Here is a 22,607-nt window from a genome sequence, read left to right on the forward strand (position 1 = left end):
TGGAAGGCCTGGTTTTTGTTCCCAGACTTCTTTTTAGATGCCTCGATTTTTTTTAAAATTAGATTTACATGTTTACAAATTTTCTATATTCATCTTATCATCCTACTTATGTAGGTATTTGTGATTCCTAATCTTACTACAGAGGCTACCATATTTATCCTTCAGCTTCAAATTTCCCTAGAGACTTTCTTGCCCTTGGACAGGGAAATAACCCAGAAGTTCTACTTAACCAGAAAATATGTATGGGATGCCTCTTTTACACTCATAGCATTCTACAGGTGTGATAAGTGCTGTGAGCCATCCATATCAGAAATGGTATCGGGTGCTGTGGAATCCAATACCAGGTAGTATGGCTAATCATGGCTCCACAGGAGAGAGTTCAGAGGGAGAGGGAGCACGTGGCTGGCGGGATCAAGGATAGCACCACGAGGCAGCTGGGGCTCCGCAGTGTGCTCAGCCTTTAGAAGATAAATCTGTCTCCAGGATTTCATTAAAATTTTTTCACTCAAACTTACATTTTTATGAATTCCATAACAAAATTTTTATACGTGTACTTTAAATGTGTCTTATGGATGCTGTACCCTTATCCCAGGATCATTCATTGAATCATAGTTAAGAATTTCCCAGAATATGGGAAAGGGCACCCTGGGTTTTTGAGGTTTTCACTGGTTTTCAATTTTGTAAGGATAGTTAGAACACTTGTTTTGTTTGTTTTTAGTATAGTACTAAATTGGTATTTTAAAAATTATATCGTTATAATCTTATTACTTTTTTGTTGTTAAAATGTCCTTGTTTTATGAAGTAATGATGGTCAGTCAAGAGGTTTTTGAAATTTGTTTTCTCATTTTTAATGTCCATGCTCACCAGAAATTGTCTTTCACTTTATTTGATCTGTGAACTTTGGAAATCTGGGGAACTCCAGTTGTTATAAAGAGTTGCATATTGTTCTCCTGAGGACTGAAGTCAAGGCTGCTTCAGGCTGTCATCAATACACATTATATTCAGTGTCATGTGTGGGGACTCTGGGTTGGGGAAGCCTCCTCTCTGCTTGTGATTTGGTTGCATGACTATCCAGATGAATAAAATCCACTTGAAAGCAACTAAGTCCTTTGCTGGCAGGAGTCAGAAGCCCTTCCCTTGATGAGGGCTGGATGCCAGATATAATGCCAAAACATGAGTTCACCTCCTCCTGCAGGGAAACAAAACAAAATGAAACAATAACAACCACCTTGGACCACTCAGCATCAGTAGCTCTGCCAGAAAACACATTATATCTTGTGTTTCCATTCTCAGGAGATCAGTGGTAAGATTTTTATCAGGGTAATTCCATCATCACATGGGCATGGACACTGCCCTGGGCTTGTCACCATTGAGATGGTAAGAGTCCTGGGTACTCACTCATTGCCGCTCCTTCATAAGCTCTGAAACAGAGGTCTGGCCTTCCTCTGTTCCTGGCCACTTGGTCTTAAACTGGCTAGGGAAAAATGAGCACTCTCTGCTTGAATTAGGAATGAAAGCCATTTTAAACAAATGAGAAAATCAGTTCAGGCTAGTCTTGATGAAATTAATGTGTAATAAGAAGTCTTTCATTGTAACTAGAATTGACTATATTTCTGCTTTGGAAAAGAAGAAATAGAATATTCCATCACTACAGAAATATTCTTGTGCTACCCTAACTTAAGGCTGTGATGCAGCTGGATTTTAACATTGAGTTAGTGAGGGTAGGGTAGGGCCTTCACTGTTGGCTGGTGCAATGAGCAAGTGCATAAAAATGGGCTATTTCTTGATTACCATCTCTCCGTGGCTCATGGTCTTGTTTTCACCCTTCTTTTAATGTTGCTTCATCATAGCCTTAACAACTATCATGCCAGCACCTCAACATACTACCTTTAAAACATTATCGAAATGTGCCTCCTTTGGAGATTATGCTGAGTAGGAGCCCAGGTGTACTTCTGGAATGGACCCATGTCCTCTTCCCAGTTATCTCTCAATCATCTGGTTTTATTAAAAACATGGCTGGATTCTGGCTTAATCCATAACCTTTTAAAAATCATCTTTCCTGAATAAATATGAAGTAAATTTTTCCTTGCTTTAGTGTTTTTTTTTTCAGCCTGAAAAAATCCATGGGTTACTAAAAACACTTGCATTACTTAATCATCATCATCTAATCAATTGCTAATGATCTAATTGTAATAATCATTAACTAACATTTGTTTAGCATTCACTACGGACTACGCACGGGGCTGAACCTGTCCTCATGTGTGTTATCCATTGGCATATGGCTTACATACATGAAGTGTGACATAACATTAATAGCAATATGGGTGATGTGATGTAGAGGCTGTAGAGTTAGACACACCTGGTTCCAATCTTGACCCCCTCACTTGTTGTCTTAGGAAGTTTAATCTTTCTCAGGCTGGATTTCTTTTTCTCTAAATGAGGGACAACACTACCTGTATTGGAGAGTTACAGTGAGAATCTGAGAGCATTTATGCAGCTTTTGGCACAAAGGAAGCTTCAAAAATCTGGTTACAGCCAGGCGCGGTGGCACTTTGGGAGGCCGAGGTAGGTGGATCACAAGGTCAGGAGATCGAGACCATCCTGGCTAACATGGTGAAACCCTGTCTCTACTCAAAAAAATACAAAAAAATTAGCCGGGCATGGTGGCAGGTGCCTGTAGTTCCAGCTACTTGGGAGGCTGAGGCAGGAGAATGGCCTGATCCTGGGAGGCAGAGCTTGCAGTGAGCCGAGATGGCGCCACTGCACTCAACCTGGGTGACAGAGCGAGACTCTGTCTCAAAAAAACAAACAAACAAAAAACACTGAACAAAAACAAAAACCTGGTTACCAGGTTTTCAGTTACCTGGTTACCAATGCCCTGGTTACCATTAAAAGGAAGACCAGGAGAAGTAGTGTAGGAAGAGTCCACCAAGCATGAGGGGACAAAGAAAAATCACAGAGTTGTGGCAAGTCAGCTTCTGAGTAAAGAATGAGATTTCTATGAGAGTAGAGCTGGAGGAAGTCACGTTGAATGAAATGTATTTAAGATTGGGGAGACTATTGTTTGTTGAAGGCCAATTATGAGTCAGGCACTATCAAAAAGTATTTTATGCACTTTATCTTATTTAATTCTCACTGCGAGTAAATAATAGGGGAAATAATAGCTCTATTTTTTCAAGTGAGAAGTTGAGGCTGAGGAACTTTAAGTCAGTTTCCAAGATAACACTGGTAGTAAGAGGGGGGGCCTGGATTGGAACCCATTCTCTCTGGCTCCTGGGGTCATGTGCTTTCAGCTGAGGCAGGATAGTGCTGTGGTCATTAACTCACATGATGGAGCCCCGCTTTTGAGTGCATGCAGCTTTTTCTAGTTTTAGTCCTAACCTTCTGGAGGTTGTTTTCATTCCCTAGTGTAAGGGGTGGAACTCTGCTTCTCTGGAAGGTGTTTCAGCTGAATGTTATTCCAGCTATTGTCACTCTGTGGGGGAAGGAGCCTGGAGCAAAGGTACACAGACTCTCCTCTCTGCAGGGGCCTGATAGTTCCCAGGCTGGGGCTTGCCCATGCATGATCCACAGCACTCTGGAGTCTATAGGCAAACCTGGAAGAGAGCATCTGTGCCTGTCACTTATCCCTTTACTTGCCCTGGGTCCCAGAACAGAAAATGGTGACATTCATATTTAAAAAATGAAATCTGAAAAAAAAAAAGCAAAACATGTGTCAATGGAGGAAAAAAAGCAAAACATTTATCTGGCACTGTGCACTGAATTTGGGATTTCACATATGTGGTCTCATTGAATCCTCACTACAAGCTTCTAAGGTGCACCTTGTTTTTGTTGCAAAAATGTTAAACAGAGGCTTCCTTCAGGTCACACAGGCAAGAAGTTTCAAAACTGCAATTGACACTTAGGATGATTTAACACCAAAGATTTGACAGACACAAAAATATTACGAGTTAAACAAAAAGTGTATATGTTGAGAAACTACAAATATTCTGAATAAATTAAAACAAATTGTGTTTTTCATTTTCTATCCACAAAATGCTGCTCTTTTATTTTCTTTTTTGGTATTTCTGCAATAAAACAAAATCATAAAGGATTATATAAAATCAAACAACATCAAACAGGATTTCATAATAAAACTTTTAGTCAAGTGAGGTCATACTTTATATATCGGACTTGATTTCTCACAGTGGCTCAAATAGACATCTGTTGACCAATGGAAAACTATATCTGTGAATGAGCTGTGACCTATAAAGCCTCCAAAACTCTTTGGAAAAGAAGAAATAGGAAGTACTCTGTCTTCTATTGTGTGAAAGCTGGAATGAATATGCCAGCTTAAGGGTGTAAAGGCAATCTACATCTTATGTGTGTGCTTAGCTTCTTTGTACAGCTGTTAAGAATGTATATAAGGACATGCTACTAGAATATTGTCAAGTTGTCTGTAATTTACTTTGACATACTTCAGCATTAACATGGTGAGATGTGTGTGTTTTGGGTGGGGGTTGGGGGGTGGTTGTTTCATACTATTCCCTGGGGTGGTTAATTGCCCTAGATGGAAATACATTTCCATGGCATATTGGTTTCCTAGGGCTGTTGTAACAAATTCTCACAGACTATGTGACTTAAAACAACTGAAACTTATTTTCTCACAGTTTTGGAGGCTGGAAGTCCAAAATTAAGGTGTTGGCAGGGTTGGTTCCTTTCTGAAGGATCTGAGGGAGGATCTGTTCCATGCCCCTCTCCTAGCTTCGGATGGTTGCCAGCAATCCTTAATGTTCCTTGTCTTGTAGATGCATCACTTCAATCTCTGCCTCCATCTTCACAGGGTGGTATCCTCTGTATGTTTCTATGTCCAAACTTTCCTCTTATAAGAACACCAGTCATTGGATTAGGGCCCACTTCTAACTCAGTATGACTCTATCTTGATTACATCTGCAAAAATCCTATTTCCAAATTGGGTCATGTTCACGAGTTCCTGGTGGACATGAATTTTTGGGGTACACACTTCAACCCAGTTAGCATCTAATTAAAAGGTCCTGTTACAGAGTTAGCTATTGCAAGAAATTTAGCTGCCTGATGAAGTCAAAGTTTGTAAAGTGGCATAGCAAATGTTAGAAATATGTTTTCGTTCATCAAATTAGTGTGTTTAGATATGTGCACTGACTGGAAATATTAAAAACACGATCCTTCCCCTTTGCCAGATGAGGCATAAAATTGTGGGGAACTGTGTGGTCTGTACACTTCAGCATGGTGCCCAAGGCCTGATGCTGACAGTCTCCCACTGGTCTGCTGACTCAGAGTGCTGGTTTGCCTGGATTTGGCTACACCTTGCCTCTGAAATACTTTTGCATCTGCTTTGAGAGAACTTTTAATGCAGAATGTAGTCCAAGCACCTAAAATATCAGAGAGGGAGCCAGAGAACATGCAGTACCAGTTGTGTGTTGTGATGCTTTCTCTGACTGCTTGATAATAAATGTTTGTAGTTGTAGCAGAATTCAGTTTGAGACTTGATGTCATACTTGATAGCAAGGCTGCAGAAAGGTGACCGAGAACACTCATATCTCTCTTACAATAGGACATGTCTACCCCAAAGAACTTAATAATTACAAACAGCAAAATCGGCTTACGTTAATTCATAGCACATATCCATGGACATTTTCTCGAAATGCAAGTATTCTATTCTCCTTTGGAACTCCAACCTTGTCCTTTTTTGATGTTTGATTCATATAAAATAGTAAAACTGAGCATGCAGATAATTATCCCATGTTTAGAAAACTTACATCATTGAAGGTTTTTAATAAGAAAGTCGATTCAGCAAACTTTGAACTCTTCACCTGGGACTTTTCCCATGTCCCTCCCCATGCCTGGCAGTATTAAGATGGCTTCCAGGCTGACTCAGTGTCTCTGGAATTCCCTCCCTCTTGCATTCCAGCAGAGCCTCCTTTGCTGGCATTTAGTACATGGTGCCAGGCATCTGCTGATTTGGCTTGTGTTTAATCTGAATTGTTGCTATTTGACTGAGTTTTGTATTTCAGAGGGACTGTTAATCATAAGTCACCAGCTGAGCAGCATGTGTGGTTGTTGGGACAGAGAGTTTAACTTGTTGTTACTATTGGAAACATAATTTTAAAAAAATTCTTCAAAAGTGCATGTCATCTGGATTGTTGAGAAGCAACTGTTTTAGAAAAGAAAAGCTCTGTCTCATCCCCTTGTGTTGTTCTCCCTTGGTGCATTTCAAAAAATAAGCAAGGGCTGGGTGTGGTGGCTCATGCCTGTAATCCCAGCACCATGGAAGGCTGAGGTGGGTGAATCACTTGATGCCAGGAGTTCAAGACCAGCCTGGCCAACATGGTGAAACCCCATCTCTATTGAAAAAAAAAAAAATAGCCAGGCATGGTGGTATGCGCCTATAATCCCAGCTACTCCAGAGGCTGAGGCATGGAAATCGCTTGAACCTGGGAGGTTGCAGTCAGCTGGGATCATGCCACTGCACTCTAGCCTGGGTGCAGAGACTAGAGAGAGATTCTGTCTCAAAGCAAACAAACAAACAAGCAAGCAAACAAAGTGATAGACCTGCATTGTTTCTTCCTTGGTTGAGGCCCAGACTATGGATTCAGTGAAGGAGTTGTGGCCATGGCAGGCAGGGGTCACTAAATAAATGAACCAGCAGAGCAGACTAATGGAGGAAATAGAACTTGTCCATGTGGCTCTGTTTCTCTCTTCCTACCCTAATCTCTTTATACTCATTAATCCTAATGAAAGGAGGCTGGAGGAGAGAGCTGGTGGAGAGGAAAATTGTGGAGAGCAGAATCTCTCTGGACAGAATAATAAATACAAAACCAAACTGTGAAATTTGTTCTTGAAAGTGACAGTTGCTTGTTCATGCTCTGTGAAGTCTGAGTGTGTGTCTGTGCTGAGGTGTGCTACACTCCCCAAGAGTAAATATGCCTAGAGTCAGGGGTCTCGTTTCCTGATCAATACAAATAATACATCAATCACCACCACGCTTGTGGAAGTGGGGAGGGTGTAGAGAAACATGGACACATGTAACACTGGTGACGGCAAAGGTCATTTTAAGAGTTGATGCTGTCAGATTAATTAACCTGTCATGTTTAGGTAGCTAATAGTATTTTAAGGGAGTTTTTCAAGTTGCACATAATTCTCATATTTCACGGGACACACCTTTGGAACAATTACTTGATTTTGGATTTATAGCAGCTTCTCCCTGTCCCTCCCATAAAAAAATACCAAAAAGACTGACCATAAATTGGTCAAAACTTTATTCATGGGTGACAGTCCCATTATAAAATAGAAGGCAATATATATGTCTCTTCATTTTTTCTCTTCTGATGATTTTGTTGGTGATTCAATCTGTAAACCTTGATGAGTTATTCGCTTAGTCATTTAACAAACATTTAATGAGAACCTGCAGTGCAATAAACATGAATATAAATAAATATGTGAGGAAAATAATAATGAACAGGACTTAAAGGGAGCTACTGTTGATGTTTATTGACTGCCTTCTGTAGCCCAGCATTCATTTTAAAAAATATTTTTTATAATTAAAAATATACATGTATATCAAAGTCAAATCTTCAAGGCTTATAATATAAAACAACTTCTGTCTTCCACAGCCCTTCTCACCTCTCATCACCTAGAGGAAACTACTTTTAATCCTTTTAGCTGTTTCTTCTGGTATTTGCCTTCAGGGTTACATAACATGCTATTCTGCTATTTATTCATTTGTTGATTTTAAATATTGCCTATAAACATCCTACAATGGAAGGCATTGGTTTTGCTTCCTTAAATACCTCCCCTCACCCTAACACACACTTCCACTTCTGTTTCCTAAGATCATGAACATTATAATTTTTATCAGATCACTGTTCAGCCTATACATTGCTATGTTTATATAAATATTATGCACAGTTAAGCCATGTAGACATTCTGTTGTGCAGGAAGGGAAGAGATCCAAGGTTTTCACTGCTCCTTACAAAGATTTTCAGTTGGCCCTCATCTTTTTATCACCATCAACACCCTACTTTCAAGGCATCTCCTGCCTGAACTCCTGAGCCCTCCGAGATTCTGAAGTGCAAATAAGCCTTCTTCAATGATTTCATTCACTGCAGAGACTCCATGTTTGCCAAATTGGTTACTTCAAGTCAGTCCATTGCTTTCCATATATGTATATATAATCTTGTTTTCTGTTTTATCTTTTCCTTTGCTTTCTTTGACCTAGGGTTTAAAAAGTTTTAATTTATTTACTGAAATTTTAATGTGTTACTGGAGTAAAGCACATATGTTTCAATCTTCCACGTTTAATCCAAGTCCCAAATACTCTTTTGAAATTCTAGCTAATAATGCTATATACCGTTATGAATCTTTTTTTTATAGAGGAATAAATCAAGACTAGGAGAAGTTAACTTGCCCAAGGTTGTGCATAGTAAGTGGTGATTCCACTTACTAATAAAAGTCTTGTTAGTTTCTTTCTAGCACACTGCCTTTTACTGTAAGGCACAGTTCCCATTTTAAAGAGTTTATAGTTTTTGTGGGGAGGTAAAATTTGTGCACAGACGTTAAGAATACAATACATTAAATGTCAAGAAAAAGAAAAATGGCCCAATGTGCAATGGGAATTCAGAGAAAAGAGAAATGTTTTCCTACCCATTTCTTTGTGTCTGAAATGCCACTTGGCATGAACTACACGTCTTTCAGTTCTGTAGGAACATTTCTTCATACCGAAATCTTATTTTAAGGGATAGAACCTCTATTCTTCAGCCAGTTGGAATTTGACAGTATTCCATGAAGTAACTGGAGAGGAGTGGGCAATAATATGAATTTTCAAATGACAACAACCCTTAAGGTGATATTTTAGAAAAAAAAAAGAGTGAGATTTTTCAATACGTGTCTATGAGTATATTTGACTTTAAAGACATTCAAGAGAGAATTTTTGCCTATGTTTTTCTTACCACTGATAATGCATAGTCCTTGATCTTGTTGCATATGAAGTGTATGTCTGTATCTCTCTGTCAAATGTTCAAATATGATTTATGAACATATCCACATCTGTCCAGACTTGAGGTTTTTTTTTTTATGGCTAGCTAGGACTACTATCACTCATGCCACTTACACTCTGTGAATGCAAAGCACTATCTCAATTTGCATCCCAGAAGGCAGAATCACATCGTAGATTGGGGAACAGTCTCTAGAGCCAATTGGACCGTGCTCCACTCCAGGGTCTCCCTTTACCTTCTTGCCATGTGATGTTGAGCTATTTCACTAAACCTCTCCCTTCATGTCTTATATTTCTTATCTGTAAAGTGGGGATAATGGTGGAATCTAGGTCATAGTGTTTTATGAAGGTTAATAGATAAAATCAATGTGATGCACTTAGAATAGTGTCTGGTACACAGAAATTACTATATGATCATCATTTCTTCTTCTAGGAACGTCAGGCAGAAGCAATCTCTAAGGGTCACTTATGCATCAGGTGCTGTTTTGTTTGCTGTAGCAGAAGTTTTTTCGATCATATGTTCATTATTTTATCTTGAAACCATTTATTGAGTGCCTGCAGATACAATGGATAGCAAAATTAGACATGTCACTGCCTTCCTAGAATCCTGAGCATAGTGAAGAGACAGTCATGGCCCAACTAATTATACAAAGAAATGTAAGATTACAACCAAGGTAAGTGCTAGGAAAGACAGGCTTCATGACTCCTTATTACATTTGAATACACCGAGTTTAGTGCCTAACAGAGCAACATTGTGTGTTTCTTGAAGAATCCAAGTGCTTTAATGCCAAAGAAGGGAAGGGCTGCTCGGTGCAGAAACTGAGAACATCCTGAGAAACTAATTAAAACCTTCCTTTTTGATGACACCCAGAGGATGGGAATTGCTTCCTCTCTCGCCTTTCCTTGACACAACTTGCTCAGGAGGAATGCAAAGGATGGGTGGGATCTTCCCCAACATGAGAGTGAAAGGAAGCCACATACCAAAGAGATGACGGTGGCACAAGAAATGCTGCAGCTGCTAATTCCACCTCCACCCTGTGGGACAACTGCTTAGCGATATTTCAAAGGCAAAAGCAACGTACAGGAAAAAAGAAAAAAAATGGATTTAACAACTTCCTTGACTGGAGGTCTGGATAAGAGTGGAGCACATTTTAAAGTTGCCCTTATGGCAGAAATATATGTGGCTTTACAGACATCTGTGCCTGGGATTCACAGAGCCCAAGTGTACATTTGTACATGAAGCACAATCAGCTATTCAAGGCATTTGGCAAGAAACTGGAATATTGATGCCATTTCAATATAATACGTGTTCATCTCCTGTGCATCACTAATGCCAGTTTTACGAGAAAGCTGTAGCTGAGAATTACATCCAGAATTCTTTCTGCCATTCTTCATTACCAGTGCTTGAAAGGGCAGTGTCCTCCTGCTGAACTTTTAAATTGTTAATTTCAGAAAAATATATTCCCTTTCAGTATTATGTAACACATGAAGAGAAAATGAATTTAAATAAGAGCGGAGACAGAGTGTCATGTATCAATGGCTAGGAAACAAAATTTAAAGAGAATGAATTCAAGAGATCTACAGCATAAAGACTATAGTTAATAACAATGTTTTACATACTTGAAAATTAATAAGAGAATCAATTTGAAGTGTGCTCACCACAAAAAAAATGATAGGTATGTGAGGTAATGCATATGTTGATTAGCTTGATATAGCCATTCCACAATATATACATATTTCAAAACATCATGTTGTACATATAAATATAGTTTTTATTTTTCAATTTAAAAAATTGTTCTCATTTGACCTTTGTACTTCCCTGACTATATTTCTGTATCTCTATATCCATTTACCTGCTTATCTGTCTATCTGCACCTCATTCACTTTCTCTTCCTTCAAGTTTTCACATTGCATGTCATTGTTTGATGGCTCTGAGGATGGACAACAATTAAGAGACTGTTTCCCGAGCATCCACTATGAGTTGGGTAGGAATGTCTTTGAACTCATGAAAATTGCCATCTGGAAGCGAAGACAAATATGAGACATACTTAAAAGTGTGATGAATGTCAAGAAAAGAAATACATAGGGTACTCTGGAATCAAATAGCAATAGTAACAGTAATAACAACTAAGGTTAATTCCATGCTCACTATGTACCCAGGCACTCTTCTCAGTGATTTATATGTATTATTAATTTTAATGTACATATCACATCCATGAGGTAATGTACTATCACTTTCCATTTTATAGGTGCGAAAATTAAAGCCCAGAGGGATTAAATACTTAAGTATTTTTCCAAGGCTGCCCAGATAGAAAGCAGTGGACTGTGATTTGAACCATGTGGTTTGGCTACTGCGCCTCTGTGCACTCTAAGTACACTCTCATACACAAGAGAATTTAGACTGATCTGTCTGCCTGGAGAAAGTGTACTATAGTTTAAAACAATATTAATACATTTTGGGGATTTATTTGGATACTCCTTTAATAAAATAAATGTGAGCAAATATTTTTCTCTTTAAAAATTAAGGTAGATTGAAAATAAACATAAAATGCCTCTAAATGTAAAGTAATGGGATCCTGGGAAAAATTGGCTATGAAGGAAACACTAGTGCAATTCACATAAAGTGAGGCATAATGCATCAATATCGGTTTCTCAGCTGTGACAAATGTACAATTGTAAGATGTTAACAACAGGGGAAAATGGGTAAGGAATATACAGGGGTTCTCTGTATTATAATATCTTTGTAACTTTTCTATAAATCTAAAACTATTCTGAAATTTAAAATTTACTTAATCAAAAAAGAAACGAAAAGAAAATATCTGCTAGACTGATCAACCCCCATTAAGCATTTATTAGTTGCAGACTAAACAGTTCTCTAGAAAAGGCAACTCCTCTTTGGCACATTCTCTCTGCTACTCGGGCAGGCAGCACGGCAGCATCTTCAGCATCTCACAGGGCATCTGTGCCCATTTGTTTCTCGGCCTCTTACCTGGTCAGGCCACACAGATCATACATTTGTGCAACACCATCCTCTTTAACCTGTATATTAATGTACTCAGCATCATTTCCTTGCCCTTTTCCTGGTCAGGAGAAACTGGTAGCCCTTGTCCTGATTCCACCCAATAAAATAGTATCTTAACAACTTTGCTCCTTTGGCGCTTCAGGTGGTGTGTTCTTAATCCAGTACTGATACCTGGGCCGTCAGATTTGGCCCTGTCCTGAAGGGTTCTCACTCATTCTGTGGAAGCTGCCAGTCTGAAGCCTGGGAGACTTACACCATGAATGGTTCCTGTGGAAATCAAGCACCCACAGAGAATTCTCTGCCTCACGCAGGTGGCGTTTTTGATCTTTTAGTATTTTTAAGAAGAATTTAAGAACTGACAGTCTCTCCAATATGGCAAATAACTTCCTATGGAAGAAGGAGGAGCCAGGTGGATGAGGAATCAAAACAACACACTTCAGTTCAATAATTTGCAAAAAAGTGAGGCCAACTTTAGTTAGGGAGTAAGGTTTATCTCCACAAAGTTCCAATGACTCTGCCTTCTAATAGAGTCATTCTAATATTTCTCAAATGCATCCCCTCTTGTATCAGTCAGGGTCCAACCAGGGAAAGAAAAATCTCTTCAAATATTTTAAAAGAGACAATTTATAGAGCAGATAGTTGTACAGGTGATGGAAAAGGTGAGAAGCCAAATAGGAGACAATGAGACAACTCAATGTTAGTAACAGCAGGAAGCTACAATCAACTCTGGGCTGGAGAAACAAAGGGAGGAAATGGGGTTCCCAGAGCCCAGGGGTGGGATCCTTGGGCAGAAGCCAGAACTGTGGCATATGTGCAGGGAGGCAGCTAGAGGCAAGAAGAAAATACAATGGCTGCTGGAGGTGTCACCTGAGGCCTAGACAGAGGATGAAATACATTGATTTTTTTCTTCTTTCTTCCCAATCTCCTTCCAGTAAATACCACTGGCCAAATCTAATAAAAAACTACCTGACATCGAAACCCAGTAAAGATAGTCCAGAGAAATCAGTGCCCCTTCCACACAGCACAGAAACATGGCAATGGCTTCATTTGAGGTCTCCACCATCTCTTTCTTGCACCACTACAGAATCTTTTTAACCTTTCTTTTTGATTCAACAATCTCAGTCTTCCTCCAACTCATTCTCTATACTTCAGCTAGAGTGATTTTTGTTGAAACACAAACATATATGTCAAGTCCCTGGTTAAACCTTGATATGACCCCCTGCTAACTACAGGCTAAGTCCAAGTTTTTAACATGGTGAAAAAGCTCTTGTCTCTGGTCCCTGCCCTCCTCTCTGGCTCATTTCCCACAATTCACTGCATGATTCAGCTCCAGTGTTTGCAAGACTTCAGGGGACACAGAGTGGTGTTGGCTACTTAAGTGTTGTTCACTTTGTAGACTTCAGAAGGAGGCACCCAGGCATGAGGGTTGTCATGGAGGGCATGGCGGGGTCACCAAAGGTGTCACTGTAAAGAGGCTTCTGGATGCCACATGAGCAGGTCTGGAGAATGAAAGAGTACTCAGTGAGAGCACAAAGGACAAATGGGAGGAGAAATGGAAGAGCCTTGAAAGGACATCAACTCATGATGATGTGAGATTAAGGACACGATTAAGTGAGATTTGAATTATTCTTTTTTGTTTGTTTGAGACGGAGTCTTGCTCTGTCGCTCAGGCTGGAGTGCAGTGGCGCGATCTCGGCTCACTGAGCAACCTCCGCCTCCTGGGTTCACACTATTCTCCCGCCTCAGCCTCCTGAGTAGCTGGGACTACAGGCGCCCGCCACCATGCCCGGCTAATATTTTGTATTTTTAGTAGAGACGGGGTTTCACCGTGTTAGCCAGGATGGTCTTGGTCTCCTGACCTTGTGATCCGCCCGCCTCGGCCTCCCAAAGTGCTGGGGTTACAGGCATGAGCCATCGTTCCCGGCTGAATGATTCTTAATGAAATCCATCAGATTGGTTAACTTTGAGGAAACAAAGATTACATTTGGTTGAGAATAGAAGTCAATGTCCAAAGATGTTACTGAGGCTATTGTTACTAAAGTTAATCCGCCAGGAAACAGATCTCTAGAAGAATAAATGAATATGAAGGGCTCATTTCTGATAAGCACTAGAGACTATTTATTTGTGGTCCTGGGGCTTAATTAAAATGAAAGAAATTAACATGCATGAGCCTCTTAGGGAATAATCAAGTCCTAGAAGATATGATGAGGACAAATAGAAGGTAGAGAGTGTACATTTGAGAAGTCAGAGAAAGTTTTGATGAAGTTTCCATAACTTCTAGATTTTTAAGAATATCTGTGTTATACCATACATATATACGAATTTCTTTGAATTTATCTGGAGTCTTACTGGAATGTGAACCTCCCTTACGATGAGGTTAAAAGATAACACTACTCTTCAACCTCAGAAGAAAACCAAAAATTTATTGGGCTAACACAATGTGCCAAACATTGAGCTGGGCAGATTCCATAATGTGTTTCATTTTGTTATCATATTTTTTATTTAACAGACAGGGGAAACAAGGCTCAAAGATGTTAAGTGACTTGCTGAAGGCTGCACAGAAAGAGAAGAGAGTTGGTATTTCATCCTAGTTGTCCTTCTACTCCATGCTGGCTTTTGTCTGTCAATAGGCAATCCTCATGATGGAGTACAAATAAGAATCACTTGGTATTGAATTCAGCTTTCTTATTGAACGTTAAAATAACATTTGAATATATTTCTAAATAGAATCATTTTAAAATCCTATATAAAAGATTTCTGAAAACTGTGGAATTCATTTTGAAGGTTTATTTTCCTACTGATTTATAAAAACCATTCATCCTACATTTTTCAAACTCCAGGTTTACCCATGATGTCTTTGATCTGCCCAGCCTTTGAATACATTTATTATCTTATTTTCCATCTTCAGGAAGAGACACTGACTGCTATAACTGTGATGTGTTGGCAGAAGTCCCCAGAAAGCAGTTCTCTGAGATGGGAATAAGTATACAGAGTGTTTTTAAAAAGGGTTCTTGAAAATCAATCCTGTGGAAGAGAGGGCAAGGAAGCAGAATTTGGAAAAGAAAAAAGTTGAGCCATGCTGCAATATCCACAAGGGACTGGCCCACCTTGCTGGGAGCCCTGGAGCTAGGATGGCCCTTCTGAGTTGTTCTGAGTTGGATAAAGAGAGCTCCCCATGTTGATCAGTAACTGGAAGGAAACATATCTTTGGCTGAGATATTTTTGCTCTGGTGAGAGAATTCCAAAGCAGGACTAAGAGAGAGGACTATTTTCTGATAGCTAGGGGCATAAGCCCTTCATTCCTTAAGGGAGCTCTGAATGACATGTTACACCATTGATCACAATGATGAACATGATTCTTAATAAATCTCTGTATATAAAATAAATGTATCTATCTATTAAATATATAACACATGGTAAGATATATAAATAGATCTGATATATAAACATTTACTTTATATAATTATAAAATAATGCTTATTTCATAACCAAATGATAAATGCAGTAACTACCTGTATCAGTATAAAAGCTGGACTTGTAAGATTAATAAATTGGTCAGTGTAGTGCCTACAAATTAAACATGCAGGGTGCCCATCTCTGGTTCAAGAGAGAGCAGAAACACAGAACTTCTTAAGGCTGTCTTGCTTTTGCCACCATATGTACTGTTGCTGTGCTGATAATAGAAATGCAGAGGTCTGTCCGCCGTGGGATTGTGTTTATTTTACTATGTTCAGACAAGGGTGCTAAGCTTACTGACTTTGTTTTTGTATGTTTTCTGGTTCTAAAGACTAATAATAGATGATAACTGAAAAAAATATAAAATCAACATGTGGTAAAAACTGTTTTTAAAAAAGTAAACATTCATTTCTCAGAAATTGCATTGGCTTTCCTCTATTTACTTGGTCAACTTCTTCCCATTTGACCCATTTTCATCAACTTAGCTTTATTTTAGAAGTTTGAGAAGCCAAATATGTGACCACAAATAATAAATATAGAGAGTCCTGAAATGTCAAGGTGAAAAGAAAGAAGAGGCCTAACATATTCCTTCCTTTTGGGTTAACTGGGAGGCTGCTGAGACTCTGCCTGCTGTCTCCTTTGCTGTGCCCATCCTGCTTCTGACTCAGCGGTCTAAATCAAGGGTACATAAGATCTCTGTGGCTCCTTGAGGTACAGTTCCTAATATCTAGTGCCCAAAGGGCATGTGTAACATGATCACAATGATTGAAAGGGTGAGTGACTTAAATTTGTTCAGGTGACGCGGTAGTGCATGGAGTGTGTGAAAGGAAAATATCTCGTGTCCCCCAAATCACTAAGGATTAGGGCAAACCTGCCTCCCATTCTATTCAGTCACTCCTCTGCTCACTGAAATAGATTGATGCATATCTGATTTGTCTCCTTTTGAAACCCTAATGAGAAACTCAAAAGAATATAACCATTTGTGTATCACCTATTTGTGACCTGGAAGCTCCCTCCCCACTTGGAGTCTTCCTGCCTTTGCTTCAAGTGGTCCCACCTTCCCAGACCGAACCAATGTACTTCTTACATACATAGATAGATGTCTTATGTCTCCCTAAATGTATAAAACCAAGCTGTGCCCTGACCACCTTGGGCGCACATTGTCAGGACTTCCTGAGGCTGTGTCACAGACCTTGGCAAAATAAACTTTCTAAATTAACTGAAAACTCTCAAATTTTCGGGTTTCACAGTGCATGCCTAGAATGAGCTGAGCTGTGCTTTGAATTAGGAAACACAGATGCCCAAGGAAATCTGGAGAACATTGGCCCTTCTAAAATGACAATTGCCATCATCGTTACATTTTTCTTCTATTAGTTCTTTCTTGTGTTCTGTGATTTGAATGTTTGTTCTCTCCAAAACTCATGATGAAATTTAATTGCCATGTTGACTGTATTGGGAGGTGAGACCTTTATGAGGTGTTTAGGTCTTTAGGGGTCCATGCTTATGAATGGAGTCATGCCCGTTTTTGAAGGAGTGGTTTGTTATTATTATCACTGGAGTGGGTTTGCCCTATCTTCCTCTCTTTCTCTCCCTTTTTGCCCTTCCACTATGTGGTGCCTTCTGCCATGTTATGTCATAGCCAGAAAGTCCTTGCCAGATGCCAGCACCTTGATATTGGACTTCTAGCCTCCAGAACTGTGAGCCAATAAATTTATGTTCATTATAAATTACTCAATCTGTGGTATTCTGTTACAGGAACGAACAAAGACACTGTCCTTTTGGACAATGTTAGGTGTGCTTTGGCTACTATTTATACAAGAAAGTCTTAGTCATGCCCCAAAAGATGTGGATGGGCCAAATATATTTCTTTACTTTGTTTCTTAAAAGTTTATTTTATCCATTCATTCATTTATTAACTCATTCAATCATTTTCACATTCATTTAATTAATAGTTTTGTTTTGTGGCCAGATAGTGCAGGTACTTGCTCTAAGGCTGACATATAGAACTGGTATCACGTGCATTGAATATTGCTTGAAAATTTGAACATGAGTGTTTAGGATAGTAGAATTCCAGTTAGTATGATTATCACTGTAATGAAACAGCAGACAGCTAACTATCTTCCATTTATTTTTTTTCTTAATTTTCTCAAAATACTGCCACATACTTTACTTCAGAAGTTCTTGTTTTTCTTTTCATGCCTTTCAAAGCCATTCTTTGAGAGAGTACCCTAATTCATTTTCTCCCAATAGTTTTTTGTTTGTTTGTTTTCGAGATGGGGTTTTGCTCTTGCTGCCCAAGCTGGAGTGCAGTGCAATGGCACGACCTGGGCTGACTGCAGCCTCTGCCTCCTGCGTTCAAGCGATTCTCCTGCCTCAGCCTCCTGAGTAGCTGGGATTACAGGCACCTGCCACCACGCCCGGCTAATTTTTTGTATTTTTGGTAGAGATGGGGTTTCACCATGTTGGCCAGGCTGGTCTCCAACTCCTGATCTCAGATGGTCTGTCCTCCTCTGCCTCCCAAAGTGTTGGGATCACAGACGCGAGCCACCGTGCCCAGCCTTTTTTGTTGTTGTTGTTGTTGTTGTTGAGCTGGAGTTTCACTCTCATCACCCAGGTTGGACTGCAGTGGAGCGATCTCGGCTGACTGCCACCTCCGCCTCCTGGGTTCAAGTGATTCTCCTGCCTCAGCCTCCCAAGTGGCTGGTATTACAGGTGTGCTTGTTTTGTTTGCTTGTTTTGTGGCCATAGGCAAGTCAAACTCCATGAACCTCAATTTCTCCATTTGCAAAATGGGATAATAATACTTGCCGCCTACACACCTTGAGTGTTGTGAGAATTAAAAAGATAAAGTTTGCAAAGTGCTTTGTAAAAACACAGACCCTTTCATCTAAGGAGGGAGACAGAGTGTTATTTTTGTTGTTATTGATAGCCATGTTCCCACACAGCTTTATTTTTATGGTGTGCTTACCTGCATAGGGATGAATCACAGAAATAAAAGGCGGTAAACACTTAGCAGGTCATCCAGTTCAAATTCATTGTAGAATTCTTCTCCTGCAACATGCTGTTATATCTTAGTCCTATTTCAAAGTCTTAAAGCATCAAACAAGAAATGGTTCATTTCTTTCCGCTTGACAGTAGAACTGTTATAAAGAACAATTCCAATGGCGACTTTCGATCTAAGCATTTTCCTGATGGCCCAATTGGAACAACTATTTGAATCTCTGCCAGGAGGTTATTTTTGCCCAATGTGAGTGTAATTATTTTTGGGACCCTTTTACTACTTTCTTGGGGGAAATGGAGTCACAATCCATTAGCTCTTTTTTTGCTGATGCTCTTTAAAATGTTCAGCTTAAATGTTCCATTTAGGAATTTCCTAACCATTGGTCCATGGAGCAGACCAAATCTTATTCAGAGATATCTCATTTCAAACACAGTTCAATTGCTTTAAATTCAACCCCAGAAGACTAATTTAAAAGAATGTGCTAATCTCAGCCTTGTGGAGTGCACATATTTTGTATTTGGCAGGTATATAATCTATCACTGAAGATCGAGAGATTCTAACATATCGTAGTACACACATATTTATGGAATAAACAAATGAATTATTTATATTATCATGCATGTCTCTAACTCACTGTTACTTAATTCAGTGGGACAACGATACTTCCTTTGTCTTTCTGGATTAGTATTTATCTATCTATCCATAAATAAATTGTTTGGAAGCATCATACTTCTGATGCAAATACCAGTAAGAAGGTCTAAATACCAGCTAAAATGATATTTAGACTTTCAAAACTCTGAAGCATTTACTATGTATTAGTAGCTGACAATAGGTTGTTAAGCCAAACAAACTTGTTTCTGTTGCAGTGCTTACTGAGTACTTCAGCCAATGAGAATTGGTTCTGAAGGTGTGATAATTCCATTTTATTCTCCAGAGAGTTCATTTTGTCATTCTGTTGTTAGAGAGAGTAAAGCAAAAATTAAATCAATATCTCAAGTAATTCTTTCCCGTCTATTAATGGTTTAATTAATGACTATCAAATTAAACTCTTAATTAAAATTACATTTTTAAGTGCTTATGATGGCTGTTTTGAATGTAAATGTGATGTCCAATCAGAACAAAGTTCATTGATTTAAGTGAAAAGATTTTGTTTTTCATTCACCTCTAAATTCCCCAAATCCAAGGATTTTGAGCAATGGTTAGACTTAATTAATACAAAATAGAAGGACATGGCTTCTAAGAGAGAACTACATTCCAATCTCAATTAGTCAAAACACTAAAATAAATCTTTAAAAAAAATCATTAAAATAATGAGGTTCTCCTTTGTGAGGTGTGTGGGAAATCTAGAAATATAAGTTCATTCAAAACTGCTCGTTATTATCTATTGAAATTAGATCACAGAGCTTTTGACATTTAAAATATTTTTATGTGGCATATTTTCAGATAGTGAAATTATTGGTGGTCAACTTTTTGGATGCTTTGCTCTTAAATTTATTTTGCCTTCAACTTAGTAACCGGGTAGTGAGAAAGGTGGTGGTAATTAGCTATCTGAGTCAGTGGGGAGGAGCCTGTAACACCGAATACAGTATTACAGTTTCTTTGGTGTGTGGTATGGTTAGCACAGGTAAGATACTTAAGACAAGCTGGGTGCCAGATCTGGGAAAATGAAGTAAAATCACTTTGATAGACTGTGTAGGATACAAAATAGCAAATCTCAGACTCTATACTTTGCCATTCTTTTACTTAACTGTTTTGTTTTCTCAAACTTTGTACCAATTAGTTTAGGCACTTAATTTGTAAATTCCTGGCCTAGGAATATGAAACAAAATAATATCATGGTAAGTCTGTGGATTACTTTATCTGCTTTAATCTTTGTTTCAGATAATTGTGGAACAAAAATATAAAGGGATGATGACACTACATTTTGGAAATAAATGTATTTTATTGTCTTTAGACCTATAACACTATTCTGTCAATTTAATGATTTTAATTAAGTGCATACCAAATAGTTCCTGACATATTTCTGTTAGATCAAGCCCAGGGGTTTCTAAGGGAGACTATAGAACCTGGAGTTGAAAATCATTAATTTTGTTATTCTCTGTAATCATCAATTTATTACAATGAACTTTTGTGCAATGGAAAATTATTATCTCTTTACAGATATCAACAGTTTAAAATGGGAAGAATTTTATTTGAGCATTTGAGGATTTCACGTTATGCATCTCTTTCCTTCTCTTTACCTGCCTTCTTCCACGTTTTGTAGCCTCTCATTCCTGAGAGAGCAGCAGAAAGCTGAGATATGAAGAGGCTATGAGGTCCTCTTGTTTTTGAGCCTCATTTGCAGTTGTGGCAGTAGGTTGATAAGAGGAAGCATGAATTGCAGTGAGCAGCAATGGGAAAGATTCATACTGTTAAGTGAAAATTACTAAACAATAGAATGATACCAACCTGCAGAAAATGTCATCATTACATGGATTTTGTGCCTCTTATGTAAGAATAACTGGTTGGATTCAAATTCATGTTAAAGCACATATTTTTCATCTCTATACTACCTGACACCTCTGCTTAAATTTTGGTTTTGACAAAAATAGCCAATAGCTTTACATGACTCTTTCCAAAGACAGCTGAATAGCATTTCCTTGTCCATCACTAGGACTTAGGGTCATTTGCAATGGCTAAGTGCAGTAGACTTGCACCAAGGAAGGTTTCCATGTTGTATATTTGTTGAAGTAAATTCAACAGGTAGATAGACGAACAGCAGCCCTTGTCTTTTGCAGACAGGTGTCATTGTCCTGACTTGACTAATATTTATCTGGGCTTATTTAATCTCTTCCTCCTTTCTCAGAGTTTTGTTTTTATTTTTTTTAACCTACATGCTTTCACCTACAATTCAACTTCCTCAGAATTGTTGTTGTCCCACCTTGTGCAATTTTTACTTCCACAGTTATTACATTTCCTAATGAGTGCTTCTCTTTGTTCTATGACATGGCGTTCAACGCTGCTTTCCTGCTCTCCCCAGAATGCTCACTGCTTATTAGTGTGCTTCCCACCTACACAGCTATGCAACATGTTTCTTCAGCTAATCTCTTGGCTCATCTTCCCTTTTATATTTGCCTAACACACTGTGTAGTTCAGCCTTATTTGATTTATCGCCAACATATCAACTCCCTTATAACTTTGCCTTTCTGTTTGCTTCTGTGGATGTGAAGGTCTTTCCGGAGAAGCTGATTTTTATTACTAATAACAGAAACATTATCTGAAGGTCCTTTTATAAAAGGACCTTAGAGCATCTCACAAACATCACCATCTTAATCTTTCATGTCGTCCTTCTTAAAAACATAGGTAGAGAATAATCATTCAATTTTCAGATAAAAAATTGAAGTGAAGGCCAATTGCTTACATCTAGTGAGTAGATAGAAATTCTGAGAACTGGTTCAAATCTTATTTTGAAACAAAGGGTAATACTGTAACCAGCCAAAGGGTCTGACTACTTGCTGCTTGTAGAAAGAAGCCAAAATAATAATGAGGTATGATAAAAAGAGAGCAAAATTTTATTATCCATGTCAACAAAAGAAAGAGCAGGAAGCAATTCCACTCTTCAATTTGTGGAGTTGTGCTGGGGTTTTTAAAGAGAAGGTTTGGAGTGCAGAAGAGACAGTGGGGCTAGGAGGTGTCAGGTAGCATGACCATCTCCAATGACTTGTCTTGAATTATTGTTTCAACTGGTGAAGGGGATGGCACCATCGTGGCTGGAGGTGTCTAGCCCATATCAGAACCCAGCATCTGGAGTCTCTAAGGAAATATATGACCAGATGAGTGAGTATGGTATGTGCTCAACATGCAACTTGGTAAATAAATGTGCAAAAGGCATGGGAGCGTAGAATGGTAAAATAAAGGGATTGGAGGTTTACATCACATTCTGAGGCTGTATTTCAAGAAAAAATAAAACATACATGCAGTTTGTCTCAAAGTTATATCTTGAGATTGGGGAGAAAGAAGGAAAGAAAACAAAGTTTTTAAATGGGGGTTTGAAGCCTGGCTGCTCAGTTACAATATATTTACACTTCTGTCTTTTGGAAGAGCTATTCCTATAACACAATTGTATCATTTTTATTCCT

The sequence above is a fragment of the Nomascus leucogenys genome, chromosome 18 (genome assembly GCF_006542625.1).
Source record: "Nomascus leucogenys isolate Asia chromosome 18, Asia_NLE_v1, whole genome shotgun sequence".
Taxonomy (NCBI): Eukaryota; Metazoa; Chordata; class Mammalia; order Primates; family Hylobatidae; genus Nomascus; species Nomascus leucogenys.